This window comes from Apostichopus japonicus, chromosome 18 (genome assembly GCF_037975245.1).
Source record: "Apostichopus japonicus isolate 1M-3 chromosome 18, ASM3797524v1, whole genome shotgun sequence".
NCBI lineage: Eukaryota > Metazoa > Echinodermata > Holothuroidea > Aspidochirotida > Stichopodidae > Apostichopus > Apostichopus japonicus.
Genome location: NC_092578.1, coordinates 16,907,470 through 16,923,467, shown reverse-complemented (window position 1 = coordinate 16,923,467; position 15,998 = coordinate 16,907,470).

Genomic DNA, 15,998 nt, shown 5'->3' with positions numbered 1-15,998 from the left:
TGCGTGTGGGTGTGGGTGGGTGCAGGTGTGTGGGTGGGTTGTGCTCGTGTATGGGTGTGGATGTGTGTCTATACACGAAGGAACCTATACAGTTGTTTACAATCCTTCACTTTTCCCTCATGATCCGCCGTGCATTACTTGCTATCATATTTGTATCTCATCAAACTATCTATGGAAGTTCCAAACGCGTCTTTTTTTTTACACTTGTTTTTCCTTCTGGTTGTCCATTAATATTCTAACCTAGTACAAGTACAAGTTTAGTCTAACAGTAACATGATCTTTTCAAGAAATCACGCTACGATTAAGCAAACACCTTTGCTGTCATTATCGCGATGTACACTTTCGTTTAGACATGTTGTGTACTTAAATTCCCACTTCGTAGATGAACATGTTGATACAGACAAGGTGCAATTAACGCTTCTCCTTAAAGGAGCTTTCCCTTTCCGTACTCGACAATAACAGAGAAATTTCCTTGTATCTGTATCACAGTATATCATTAATCTACATGTCATTCGTATTGATTCTGTTGAACCTTGTTGAGATCTTCTCCGTATTAGAATGAAAGTAATTGCATGAATGTATCAACTCATAACTAGGTTTCTTTGAAGATACCTTCTTTAAAATACAAAACTACAACGTAATTAATCCGCGAAAAACTCTGACTCAAGCTATAAAATGTCCTGTCTATTATAAGGTGTTGTACCTTTCTATGATTCAGGTTTTTATCATATTTCATTAATTTATCTCATGCGATCGCTGGTTAAAGCTGGATAATATTATAATCTCAGGAAAACTATCTTTGCATGGTGTTTGATTGTCTGGGCTTGAAATCTGACAAGCGTCAGAAATTAGTTGTACGCACTTCTATTACGTCAATATGCATAGGAACAAATAAACCAATCAAATTTATGAATGTTTACAATGTAAACAGAGATCAGCTGATAACATGAAAAATCTAATATTCTCATTACATCAAACTATAAAAGTCATACAGATAGTGTTAAGATACTTGTGGTTATTTATAGATATTTATGAATCATGGTGTGGCCTTTCTTTGCAGTTTATTATTATTTTTTTTTTAGTTTCTATATATTTTTATTGAACACGAAAGCAATATATACATACCCCTGTTGCATAGCAGTTTTTACCAGAGCTGGCCGTATTAAAAAAGTTCTCATCACGTATAGAATGAGGTAATTTCAATCAGTTTTTTACTCTATTAGATGTAAATACATCATCGCGTCCATCCATTTTATAATCAAAGGACATCACGACATAATAATAATAAAAAATTACCTTGATTTTGATAAATTGTTTATTAAATTGTATGCTTAACGTCTGCAACTTTTCAAAATTTCAAAATCACAAAATTGTGATCAAAGTTACAGGGTATTCGTTATCTTTTACCCCATATTTTTTTGCTAAATAGTTTCAGTTATAGCTCATTTCAGCTCAATTTCGAGTAAATAATTAAGATGGAGTCTTAAGTTGATCACCTACCATGTTCTTTTGTTTGCATATTACTTTGTGGATTCGCCAAAAAAAAAAAAAAATTGGCCGGAAATTTTGACGGAATGCAAACAGTCGCTTTAAAAAAATTAAAAAAAATAAATACCGAAGTTATAAATGTAGTAATTCTCTTCACCATAAGTAATATGTTTCGTTTGTAATTTTATTGTTTTCTATTTTATTTCTTTTTCATGTTGTTTTCTATTCTATAGATGCGCGTTTCAGTCATGTAGATAAGTGAGAAAATGTCACTGAGCATTTTGTTTAAATGTCAATTAGTCTGAACAGCTGCGTCCATTAACACCCGTCTTTATTCATCTTTAATTTAGAAGAATAAAACATTACGATAATGTTGAGAGAGTAAAAAAAAAAAACATTTAAACAAATTGAAAATTCGGTGATAAACTTTTTGTTTTCCTTTTTTTCATACTCGACCAAGAATTACGCTAGTAATCTCGTTATCAAATCCTACAAATGCTAGGTTTAATTACCGAGCAGAGCATGCGCACAATAGTAGACTACATTAAATGATTCCAAATCCATGTCAAAATTCATGTAAGCTGCTTAGGAAGCCCGAGTTTGCTGTAAGATCCGTCTTCATTAAAAGGGAATGAAGACTCGCGCACAAAGAAATCTCTGATGCCGGTAATCTGACCTAGTTTCGTATGAGGTGTAAGAGAAGTGTTAGACACCACTATCGATCCCAGAAAATACATACATAGACACTAGTGTACAGTCAATACATGCAGCTACGGTAAATACCCACAACACAGTGTACATAGCGACGATGGTCATCTCAGCGGGGAGTTGTTATGGAACTCCCTGATCTCAGGTCTAGATAAAAGATAACAAGTTATCACGTTTCATTACTATCTGCATTGTGTAGCGACAAGAAGAAAACTTCACTTGCAAGCAACGGAAAGTTAACTTTTTTTTCAGAGGGCGGCACGCGGTTTGGGGCCAGTCTTCAACCCCTTTAAAGTAGATTATTCAGTGGCTGCAGATGATTGCTTCGCAAAAATTGCACACTGACAAGTTTTTTAAATCTTACTAAGGTTAAACAACATTTTAATATCACTTTTGTACCGCGAAGACATGAATTTTCCAAATTTGTTGATATTTTGGTTAAAGTATGCATCTGGCAACAGCTGCATGTATGACGTCATCAGAACAATTGAACGGGTAAATGTCTTTGTTTGGGTTTCTTCTCCTTTTTTTCTTGATAAGAACCATTCATCCTCAGAGGGGGGAAAATAATACTTCCAATCAAAGTTATATAGTTTGATAAAATTCTGAATAAAGAAAATAGTTGGCGTTTTTAACAAACATTTCTAAATGTATCAGGTTTGAAGAATGGAACATCAAAAAGATATCAAAGACGCAAGTAAAGATTTTGAAAACACCTACCACAATGACGTAACAAACCACCTTTACTGTGGTCCACTTCCTGGGCGGAGTAAGGGAAGGTTAAGGCCAGTAAATATAGGCTGCATTCAACTAACCATTCTCATCGAGTTAGGGATAAGATATTTAGTCGGGGTTTTCGAATAACAGACTGGACAATGTCTCTTTTCCATACTAATCTTTTACATTATCGGCCAGCAAAATATGACTTTAACATGCTCAGATTTATGAGGGAAAGTCCTATGCCTAACGGTAGCAAACAAAACAGAGAGGTTTGATTGGCGCATGATCTGTTGAGCAGGGCTTGCAAATTTTGAGTGAAGTTTGTAGAATCTACGGACTCGCTAAAAAACTCTGGCTACTATTTATGCAGCTCAAAATGTTTAACGACAGATAACTCAATAAAAATAGTGATTATTTATATGAAAGTTGCATAGAACGGTTTAATTTTCACTGAGCCTTTAGGGCAGTACAGCTGGAAATATCGAAGTTAAAATTTGGCAGAAACACATTGAGACTTTAAAGGGCAAAAAAAAATTACGGTACAGTCTATGGTCCATGTTTTGTGGAAATTGCAGAATTCAGATTTAAACAAACTACAATCAATCAGTTGTTACTGAGCGTATATACACCGTTGTATAGAGATGTCTGTACCCCGTATATATCCGCATACACTATATATAACCATGGATAATGTCGTCATGGAAACAACCAACCACTTTTAAATACAGAGATCTAAGCTTAGACTTCAAGCGGTCCTCCAAACTGTCTGCTTTCTTTGAATAACTCATTCGGGTTTTTTTTTCTCTCGCTTTTCTGTGTAAATAAAAAATAGGTACCCGTAGAATAAAGCGATACCTTCCAGAGCCAAGTGACAAGTTCCTCGTAGTATTTGGTAGGCCGTGGTTAACGGACACCGAAATTCGATAGACTCTTGCGGGTAGTATATATGTGAGAGTCTCTGTACCTCAAGGGTGGGAATGTTTAATAAGCTATAAGGCGTATACAGCAAACGGAACCAAACAGGTTCATGGAAGTCATGTATCTTAAACTTTAAGCCGCTGGTAAAATGTGAGAATTAAGAGAACCTTTTGCTTTTCGTCATTTAGGGATTCTTTCTTAGCAGTTCTTTTATGATCAACATTTCGACTTTTTCTTTGGTGAACATCTTATACTCTGACTAGTGTGTGTAATATTTCACCTCAGTTGGCATGTTTCTGACACCATTTCAGACCATTAACTTTTATCGTCACGAGATAAAAATTCGATCTATTTACGGGGAGTTTAGTGACGGGTAATTTCATTATAAATGCAAATCGCACTTTTTAATTCCCCCATTAAAAGTGGATAGCTGATCGTATGAGGTGTTATCCATTGCGTTAGTCACTCTGCAGCTGAGAATAATAAAAAAAGTAACAGAAATTTGTACGTGACTCCATTTTTGGGGGGATGCAATTTTATCGGATATGGAAAGGGAAGTAAATGAAGCCTGGTGTAAATTACAAATGTCGAAAGAGAAAAAAGAAGATGAGGAATTTCTCATCTTACATCTTATCTTACAGAAGTTGCACATAGAAAACGAACATAAAAACAAACTATAAGATGGTAAAAGCGAAATTTGGGGAGGCGTTTTTTTTTTCTCTTCTGTTGATTGATGACTTCAATAGAATTATGTTCATAAATATCCAGAAACTTGCATCGATAAAAGTTCGCATAAATTGGAGGCAAAAGGAGTGACATGGAATTAAAGACAAGAGGTTGATCACTTTGAGCAAACATATACAAAATTGATTGACTTATGTTTTTGTAGACCAGATTTTAGAATCACGAAAAAATCGCTTTCACCGGTTGTTATGATAGCAATGTGTTGACTTTGCCAGGCCAATTCAACTTGCTGCAGACTTTCCGTGTTATTTTCCTTCCGCGTTCGATTAAAAATTGGAGACAAAAAATTGAACGCGAACATAAATAGATCAAACAGGTTTGAACTAGATTATCATTGGCCAGAAAGGGATCTCATATCATGAAACTGTGTCTTTAAATGTCATATGGTAAATACAATTGAGCCGTATACTAAATGTATACGCATGGGATTAACTAATGGTTAACAAAGTAAGATGTACCCACGTGACATTCTTTTCCATATCTTACATTGCGCTTTCAAAATTCTCTCCTTTTTACTTAGTCATTTGTTCATAATTCAACCAAATGATCAATTCATTCAGTGACATTATAATACATAGGCCTACGTGCCATCAACAAGTCGTAGTCGATAACTTCAGCAATTAACAAAACAGCTGACAGCTATCATGCGTGAAATGTTGTTCACGTCTTAAAACGTGGTGTCTTTCGTTGTTGCACGTTTGGCTTCCCTTACATCTCGCTTACTTGTGACTCTTAAGGTACCGCGCCACAATTAGAGTAGTGTACATCCGCTCGAAAGGTTAACCGTCAGAGAAAGGGGTAAAAGTACCTAAGGTAATGCTTGTTTAAATGGACATTCCCAATTTTAACTCCATATAAAATGACATAATGTCTCATGACAAAATACAATTATTTTTGGACAAAATCAGTTTTGACAAAACGGCTTTTCATTAAAAATGACATGTGACAGTAATAACTTCAAACGCAAAAAAAAAAAATACTAAAGCCATAAAACGTTTATTCAGCCAACTTGGCCAACGTAAAATGACTTGAAACGGCATAATGAGTTGTTACAAACGGCGCGCCATAGTATGCACTGTATATTAATTTGTATTACATTCAGTTATGAAAATTATCTAAGAAAACACGTTAAAATTAATATTATAGCATGTCTACACTGACTGAAATTGTATGCTTAACGGCATGACCATATACAACGATTCTATAACATAATACGATAAAACGCCGTATATGTGTGTAACATCACAGGCAAGTTACAGATGTGAAATGAAGAACCTCGTGACGTCAAAGTTACGATAATATCCTCATGAAGATATAGTGTGTTGTTTTTTTCGTTAGGCGATGGAGGAGGGTGGGGGCGGGCGAAATATAAGCTGAGTTTATATTTATCACGATTCCAAGACCCAAGGAAGCTTTTATCCTACGCATCTGGTAATGGGTTTTCTTTGAATAATCTACCGGACGTTAAAATAAACTGCTCGCAAACATTGACCCATAGTTGCAGGCCTGGAATTTTCCTTTTATCACAGTTGTCGGGTAATTAGTAACGTGGTACCTTGACGAGTAACAGAAGGGAAAACAAACGACTTTTTAAGAAATTACCAAGTCAACTTATCGATGTTTACTTTCAGCATCCAGGGTCTTTTTTTTATGAATATTGATTAAGTATTTAATCGACTGTAAATTGTCAGGACTAGTGGCTACTTTAGCCGAGGACATTGCCCTACTTTTGTTTGACCTAATTTTTTTTTTCGTACTGAGATGAATCCATATGAAGTTTTCTCAAGCAATGGTGTGATAAAGATCAATGGGATGTTAATGACAAGGGTCACCTTAAATTATGAAACGTTGGAAAAGATATTAAAGTTCTTATCTAAGTTTTTTTTTTAAATTGACCAGATTTTGCCTCACTACGGTTCACTAAAAAAAATTATAACATCATTAAATTGTTACATTAATTTAAAACAATAATTTTCGGAGGATTTTCAAGTAACGTTGGTACATGTGTTGAATGTGTGGTAGAAAAAAAAATAATATTTAGCACATATGAAGGTGTGGAATCTTCTCGTAGCTTCTGTGAACAGCGCCATCTGTTGGTCAGGAGGAAAAAGTCCCGTTTCTCGATGAATAAATAATATTTCTCCTAAAAAGAAACTCTCAAGCTCACTACACAATTTTCAGCGTTGGGTAGACAATTTTGGAATATTTCTTTACAAGAATCCTATAATTTTGTGACAAGATTTATTGTTACAAGTTTCATAAGGACATCCTAACTAAAAATATCAGCTTTCGCCGGATTTCGTTATCATCAAGACTTAAAGTTGCAGTCTCTTTAAAATTGTACAATATATCGAGGCACATATCAGAGATACCATTTAAACATGCATGTTAGCAAAGTGTCAAATTGACACTTATTGATAGGCCAACCCATTCAAGCTTAAGCATTCTTACTGAATCTTTCAGAATCCTGATTAGTGATACAATTCTTGGTAATGACTCATTGATTGTCTGTTTTCACCCATGTGTTACGATTGTTCATCTCGTGAATCTAGAAGTTATCTTTTTGAATGCAATAAGAAGATTCTCTAGAAATAAAAGGAAGAAGTTTATTCGACTTTATTTACTTAAGGACATGAAAGAAGGATAGGAAAAGTTCCCCGGGATTTCAATTTCCCTCCTGTGAATAAAGATGTTTCCAAAAAACAACCTAGTAAATATATTTACTCTCTTTCTGGTGTCGATGTGTCAGTTCGTGACGTTAAAAGGAAACGAATTTGCCGGAGAGATTGAGAGCTTGCATTTTGAACCTAAAACGTTTTTGAGCTGATTACATGAAAACTGGGGGAGGGAGACATTTTTCAGACAGCGTTGCTTGCACGCTACATTAATAACATACGACATAGATTGTTCGGATGATTAATTTTAAAAGAATTATCACATGATTGAACATTATGTTGGGGAAGACAAAGCCCCACAAAAAATAAACATGATCACATTCGTCAAACTTTTTTATATTTTTTTTCTATGCATGAACCGTCAGTCGTGACCAGTTAAAAGTCTTAAGCCGTGCATGGACTATTTTCCCCTATCCTGGGAAGTATTAATACTCAATGTATATAAGTATTAATAAATCCATGGTCCTATACACATGTTGACAAGTGAGAGTTTAAAACTATGCCTGCTTCATAGATTGTAAGTTAATTAAAAAATAAGTTACGATCAATTTCGTGTCATTTATATGAGAAAGAGTAATATGTAATAATAATAAATTATAATAATACTAATAAATCTAGCAACCCTACATTAACTTGTCTTTTGTTTTCCGTTAAATATTAAAATGATAGCGGTATATACATTCTTATAGGAAATATTCCAACTATAACAAAATAAAAAAAATTATGTTCTTAATAACCAAGTGACTTCATAAAAAAATAATATATACAGTGATTTCAATTGTGGATGGGGGCTCTAATTGCATCAGTGAAAACCCATAAAAATCCTAAGACAGTTTGATGTGTTGTCAATGTTTGACATTTACAAAAAAAAGTTTCTTGTGCAAAGCACGTATCTAAACAATCTCAATAAATTTCACAATGTAATATATCTTTGAAACGAAGCAAGATAATAAGTTGTAAGCCTTTCTTTTTTTTCTTTTAAATTACTCTTTTTATAATCTATTTCTTACATCATAAACTTGATTATTATTATTATTTCAGTTTTTTATTGAGGGGGCCATTTATCATCACATCAACTAACCACGGAATAAAAAAAGAAGAAAAACTGAACTCCATACTTCTCCTTAACTTGCTGGTAACTTTTGTGAATCGGGGGTAGGGAAAAATCCTAGAAAACAATTATCTCAGGTTGTTAACTAATAGAAAGCAAGAGAAACATGACGGAGAAGATGAAGAAGAAGATGTAGAGAAGGGAGAGGATGAAAGTCTTAGCCAGAGCAAGAATTCAAAGAGATGGAACTACTTCTAAGCTGTTGAAAGACGGCATTCTTCATAAAGTAATATCAGGAAACAGATTCTATGCGGTCTTCACATAACTTGGATACCACATCTTCGAAACGATATGTACACAGGCATCTCCAATAACTGATAAAAGCCAATCCCGGCGTAATCCATTGTTTATATTCTGGTGGGCTAACTACTTTATGAATACAAAAGAAATAGGGTTCATCAATTCACTATGGGGAATCTACCTATTAAGTTTGAGAATGATCCCATTTACCAATTCTGAGTTTGCCTGATTAAAAGTTAATTTTTATTAAAATAATGTTTAAGCCCGCCCCTTATAAATAGTATAATAGTAATGAGGCCGTAGTCATGTCACCTCCGAGGAGGGGGATTGTCCGGGGGCAATTGTCCGGGGGCAATTGTCCGGGGGAAATTGTCATGGGTGGGAATTGTCCGGAGTGGGAATTTTCCGGGAGGGGGCAATTCTCACGATTGGGTATTGCCCGAATGGGAATTGTCCGGAGGGGGGGGTCGTCCGGGGGTAATCGTCGGGGGGGGAATCGTCCAGGGGGGAGTTTTCAGGGAACCCGTTAAGGTGACGTCAAAATGTTCAGATCTTTTTTCTGCAATTTTACTGCAAAATGTTGAAATGATGTCTTCGGTAGCGTAATTCATCTTTTTTTTTTTATTACCAAAAAAAATTGAATTAGTTGAAATGCATCATGTGATCAATTAAATTATTTTGATGCGAATTGTTTAATTGTTGACATTTGATAAATAATAATTTTGTGATCCTGCAGAAAACATTTCAGTGACTTCCTCGTTCATTTCGATTCAAGGCATTTGTCATTTTTTTTTGGGCAAATTGTTAACATATTTATATGAACAAGTATAATCATTTTGTTGAAAGTTTGATTTTGGGTTCTTCGTTCGATCATTTACCGTTCCTAAATTTCTCTATTCTGTTCTTGTTTTCTTTGTTCCATCCAACCCCCTCCCACTAACCCTTATTTTGACATGGAGGCTACCTGCATCAATACCATCGCTTCTAAATGAGCACTGCCCGCAACAACACCATCGCTTCTAAATGAGCACTGCCCGCAACAACACCATCGCTTCTAAATGAGCACTGCCCGCAACAACACCATCGCTTCTAAATGAGCACTGCCCGCAACAACACCATCGCTTCTAGATGAGCACTGCCTGCAACGACACCATTGCTTCCTCTCCATCTACCTCTACAAGCTAATGTGTATGTCCGTCTATCAGTCTCTCTATATGTCTGTCTGTATGTATGCCTGTACAGTAATTGCTGCAATAGATTATAAATAGCTTCACAGCTCAATCAACGATCGATATCAGAGGTTGTCTTGTGTATGGTATAGAAATGTTCACCAAGATTGACTCTTGGCCTTCCTGTTTAGCAATTAAGTCTTCAATTAGCTGGAGTGCCCAACAAATCATGAGAAAGGAATGTATTCATTTTTGTTTTCTCATAGAGTTTCCTATTGTTTCTAGGGGTTGAGTAAGGATGTGGGCGTTTATATAGACCATGACCCGACGAAAATGGGGGTGAAGACGTCGTTCAACTTTCCTTCGTGCATATATGAAAGTTCAATTCCAGTTCATCATACATTACAAAATCCCTCATCCCCAACTAATCTATAAACGTGCGTTTGTCAAATAATTTGTATAAAGACGTTATTCGTATCCATGGACAACGGTCAAGTAATGTGAAAAGAACATGATCCTTGATATTCAAGTCCATCCTGACGCTGAAATGACCCTGAAAGGGAGAAAATCATTTTGTATGAATGACGTATTAGATTTCCGTGTATATATCCCTTAGCTCACTCGATCCACCCCACCCCCTTCCCCTTCCTCCCTCCCCACGCTAACCTGCTCCTCGCCCGGCTTCATTCTATTATCCTCTCTCCCCTCCCCTCCCCCACCCCTCCTTCTCCCTCACCCTTCGACACCTATTATTCCTACGTCTTTACCACACTTTACCGTACGCTTTTAAAATTAAAAAATGCCAAGTGCTTATCTTCTTGCGATTATTCTTGAGAAAAGACACAGAAAGAATTCGATAAGACCACTTCCGCGAAAAAAAATCATTGTTTCCTTGACGAAATAAGATTTCTTAAAGCACTATAGTCCACTTTAGAAGATATTAAATATTATAAGGTAAATACTAGGGTAATGTCGCGGGCTAACGCCCCCTCCGACGACCCCTCTCCCACCCCTCAATATATATTTCACTGATATCACAACCTCTTCGTTTCGTAAGTTTTTAAAATGACATAAAACTGCGCTACGTAGTCTTCGCTTAAAAACAAATTAGTAAAATTAAATTGAAGTATATGGTATCCTCATTTTACTTTTACATTTATTTATCCCTTTCAGTATTTTTTCTTTGTACATATAATGCAGGTCAAATCAAAGTTAATTTAACTTTTAAGAATAAAGTAATCGAGGTTACATCCCCCTTCAAATACCTCGTGGTCAAAATGTCAAACACGGTTCGTACATGGCAGTCGAGAGCTGGTTTCGTAAAATTGATTTCTGGTTCATGTTTGTTTATGAAAACGTTCATTAAAAAAACTGCTGGTTATCTCAGCTTCAAATCAAATAAAGTTTGAAAAAACCTACCTCGAGTCCTGTTCGTATCAATCATTTTGATTAATTCTATTAAACGACTGGGGAAGCTTTAATGAAACACTGTGATCGATTCGAAGTTAATAAGAGGTCCTCCGTAACATTGATGAATACTTGAAGTAGATTGGCAAATGGTCACACAAATGGTCACGTGAGGTAACAGTAAATAAAGCTTTGTTTTCTTAACAGCATTCCTCACTTAAAGCAGGCTTGCGTTGAGAAGGTATAACGGACCCAGGGTCAATTAGGGCCGACGACGAGAAGGTGGTCTGGTGGGCCTCCCCCCCCCCCCGGTTGCCCGGGGTCCGGGTAAAATATGGCCCATAAACGTACCCTTAGTTTCTGAAGCAGTCCAAAGGTGGACCATGTGACATAATTTCCCTCGGACCCGACATAGCTCTGGAATTCCCTGATTGAAGTACGTCCATGTGAGTACGCAATGAGTACGCGTTGTGTACTTGTACTCGCCCTCATCGATCTGTACTCATACTCGTGTACTCGGGGTGGTTGATACTTTAATATAGATGTTATTGCAAGATATGCTCGTATTCTCGCGTCAAGAACGTAGTAGTCATACTTGTACTCATACAAAGGGAGAATCCAACTATTACTCATATATTGTTGTATATACTCGTATCTCAAGTCATATATTCCCCTGTTAAAGGAATGATAACGCACCCCCCCCCCCCCCACCAAAAGAAACTTTTTTTGTTACTTAGGTAAATTGAAAATCCTTTTCATTGAAAAAGAGTTTGCATATCAATCAATAAAATATAATACTAAATGGGATACAAAATTATTTTTAGATTCAACATTTAATACTTCACATTTATTGTATTTTAGATCAGGAACTCGCGAAGAAGCCATCATTGACTTATCAAAGCCGCAAGCTGACCGAAGTCAGACTCTTAGATTCATATTTAACGTCCATGATTATGAATTGTCAATTGTCAACAACTCTGTATCGGACGACATACACTAATCTTGGAGTGACTCGAACTGGGGACCTTATGATTGGAAGGCACCGGCGTTAACCACTGAGCTAACACTCCTTAGAACACATAGCACTTAAGAACCAGTTAGGAGGTATAGGAGCCACATAAATTTCTCTAAGATTGAATGGTACCGGTAACTATTTATGTGCAACACATCATGTACTTAAATTTATGGTTATGGATTTGGATTTTGCCTTAGAATTGCGACAAATCCATTTTGGGCGATGGTGAAAACCAAAGGTTGCATCGTCTCCTCCTTTAAACGCATTGAAGACTCGCCCCAAACCGCGTGCTGCCCTCTAAAAAAGTTAACTTTCCGTTGCTTGCAAGTGAAGTTTTTTTCGTGTCTCTACAAAATGCAGACAGTAATGAAACGTGATACCTTGTTATCTTTTATCTAGACCTGAGATGTCCATCGCTCCTATGTACACTGTGTTGTGGGTATTGACCGTAGCTGCATGTATTGACTGTGCACCAGTGTCTAATTACCGACGGTAGCGAGCTGTGTGTGCATTTTCTGAGATCGATGGTGGTATCCAACACTTCTTTTACACCTCATTCGAAACTAGGTCAGATTACCGGCATCAGACGTTTCTTTGTGCGCGAGCCTTCAATGCCTTTAACCTCCGTGTATAGGAGACTTTCACACGATTAGTAATTTGTTTGCTGCGCTTTGAGAAATATTAATACAATTTATCGTAAAGAAATCTTCATGACTTAAGAGCAGCTGTCACCAAACTATTTTGCATATCTCAAAGTCGGCAGCATCAAAGGAAATATATCAACATATGTTAAAACGAGGCAATTGACTGCTTCTCTACACATACAAAAATCAATCCGTAGGGCTGTTGAGCAAACCTTCAATTTCGACCAAAACAACCGACATTAATGAGAGCAAACAAACAGTTGGACGTACTATAGTCAGTTATTTACATAACTGACGTCATGTTGAATATTCATGTATCGTCACAGCTTCTATAAACAGTCATTCCATTTTACATAGATCGTGACTGTATTCAATGATGGCGCAGATACTGGTTTATAGGGACAGGTGTTAAGGGTTATAACCATGGTAACGTTAGAGAGCTGCAGTTGACATTCAAAATATCAAAGAAAGTTTGTTTTTTTTACTTTCAAATCATGTAAAATGAAGAATAGTGTCCGGGTAAATCGAAAAGTTATCGGCTAAAGAAATGGCTAATTGTGACTGAAAGTGCATGACATACACTATACCGATGTTACTTTTGAAATAACTTTATTCTCTTTTAATTGTATTCGATCAGATTTAGTTCCGGGGTAATTGACCGAAAACGAACCTGTCCATTAAATATGGTGGGGTAGTTCAAGAAAACTCCCGCTATAATACAATAGTCTTTAAAACAAGCAATCGTATTTCCGTGCTTGCGGGGATTAGTGACACTAAATCACATAACTTTCCGATTTTCAAAAACGAATAATGGGGTAATTTATGACAAATTGAGACTACTTTATACCTAAAGTAAGTAGGAAAACATATTCAGAGATAAATAAAGAGTGTCAGACAACATTTAGAATTCTCGTTGCTAACAATTGACATGATCATAGTACGAAAAATCATGACAAAAAAAACTTGTTTAAAGGTGTCATCTATAATTGATGTTTCAGCAATATAGTACAGAGAGGAGCGGCTTTCACCATTAGCGCCATCCTTTTACCTCTATGAAATATTCTACAAAGATTGAGAGATCATTTTTTTTTTCTTTTTTTTTTTTCTTTTTTGACTGTTGAAGTACAATGTGGAGAACATAGGCTAGTATCACGTGGTTTAGCCATGTTACAGCCACAAACGAGGATTTAAACGCATCCATTAGTTCTGAATATGCTTTAGTGTGTAGCATACTCCAAATGACATGTTGGTTGTCATCGATGGTATAAACATGGAACGCCATCACCTGAAATGATGGTTCGTTGATGTGGATGGCGCTATTTACTTTTTGGAAAATTGAATACAGTACGATTTAGTTTCCTACTGAGTAGGTCTACCGGGTGATAATATGTATGTACGAATACAATACATAATGAAACAAGGAACTTTGTTATGAATCTAAATAATTGAATAGTAAAAACAAACAGGAATTCATAAAGAATGCTGGATGACATTTCGTATCAATACTTGTGTTGGTAAACTTGACTGAGTTGGTAATGAATTATCTGTACGTGATATTTCTAGGCTCTTTCTCTACCGTAGCCCCACTTTATCAACCCCCTGCCCCCCCCACTATTTTAGCACTATTCGGAAGTAACATGCAATCAGCCAAGGAGGATGGTTTTGATTCGTTATCCATGGTCCCGATATTCCTCGTAGAACATTTAAAGATATTATAATCCAAACCATACAGTAGTGCTTAGAGTGATATACAAGTATATCCTAGTTTATCATAATCTTCTCTCTTATTTCGGCACCTACATATTATAATATAATATACTAAATACTTTTCATCTGTCTGTTTATCGTTTAGTTCGTCTGTTGTCTGACAGTCTGTGCGACTGTGTGTCTCTGCGTCTCACAGTTTTGATTGTATATATAGGTTTGTTCTGTTGGCAACGTACACGCACTCTCGCCATAGATAACTATTATTATCAATTAATGAGTCATGGAGAAATTAATTGTCTTTCTTGTCTAATCTGGTATCAGTTTAATCTGTTTACCTCATATTACACGGTTTATGAAAGCCAGTTAAATTACCCGTAGGTCTCACAAAACCGATACACACAATGTGTAAACCTCGTTTTGACCTGCTAAAACCTCCAATATACTCTATAGGAGATCGCTCGAGGTATATAGACGGTCTCTGGAATGATCACAGTAGATGTTCATCAAAAGCATGGGCGTCAACAGGTGGGGGACGGGGGGACATGTCCCCCCCCCCCTCACTTTCAAAAGTGGAGGGGATATCATATCATTTGTCCCACCCACTTTTCAGAGCAGTTATTTAAAAAAATCACATGCATATGCGCGATTTTCTATCACAATTGCTGAGCTGATTCAACTAGAATCTAACTTAAGAATCATTATCAATAAATTGCACTGGAAATTAGAACAGTGCTTGGCCCTTTATCCCCCTTCCTCCGATATTCACCCTCCCCGCTTCGTCCGAGACCTCTGATAAAAGTTTGTGCGATGTTTGAACGATGTTTTAGAGTGTTTTGTGGAAGCACCCCTTCTCGCCAGAAATGGAATTCCCCTTGCCCTACACTGTGAATCAGAGAAAACAACGACGCATTTCAACTTGAAAACAAGGCGAAGACCCCACCAGGAAGGTAATATCATATATTTTAGGCCCTATAGGACAGTATTCTGCCTGTATGCAGGATATTATATGATACCAAACTACCGAAAATATTTCTTTTGAGATGGACGCTGTATAATTCGTCTCCCTTGGTGTCAGAACGGCATCTTTCTACCAGTACTTTCTGTCGGAATTTAGTTTTGTGAGACAAAATTTCTCCTCACAGATCTGGTTCTGATGTAACTAAAAACGACTCAGGAAGGCCGTCTCCTGCGATCTAGGGGGTCTTATGTACCCAAAATTTTCTGGTACGCTACGCGCCAACCAATGGTGGCGCTCCGCTTAGATAGTATAGTGTCCCCCTCACTTTCTGAAACCTGCTGACGCCTATAATCAAAAGTATCCCCTTTTTCTATTTTAATATTCAAATTTATTAACCCTTGAAATATGATACATTTGGAATCCTGAAATGTTCCGCGTAAGTTAAAATTTCATCAAGAAGCAACTTTTTTTTTTCTTTTTTTTTTTGGTAGCAA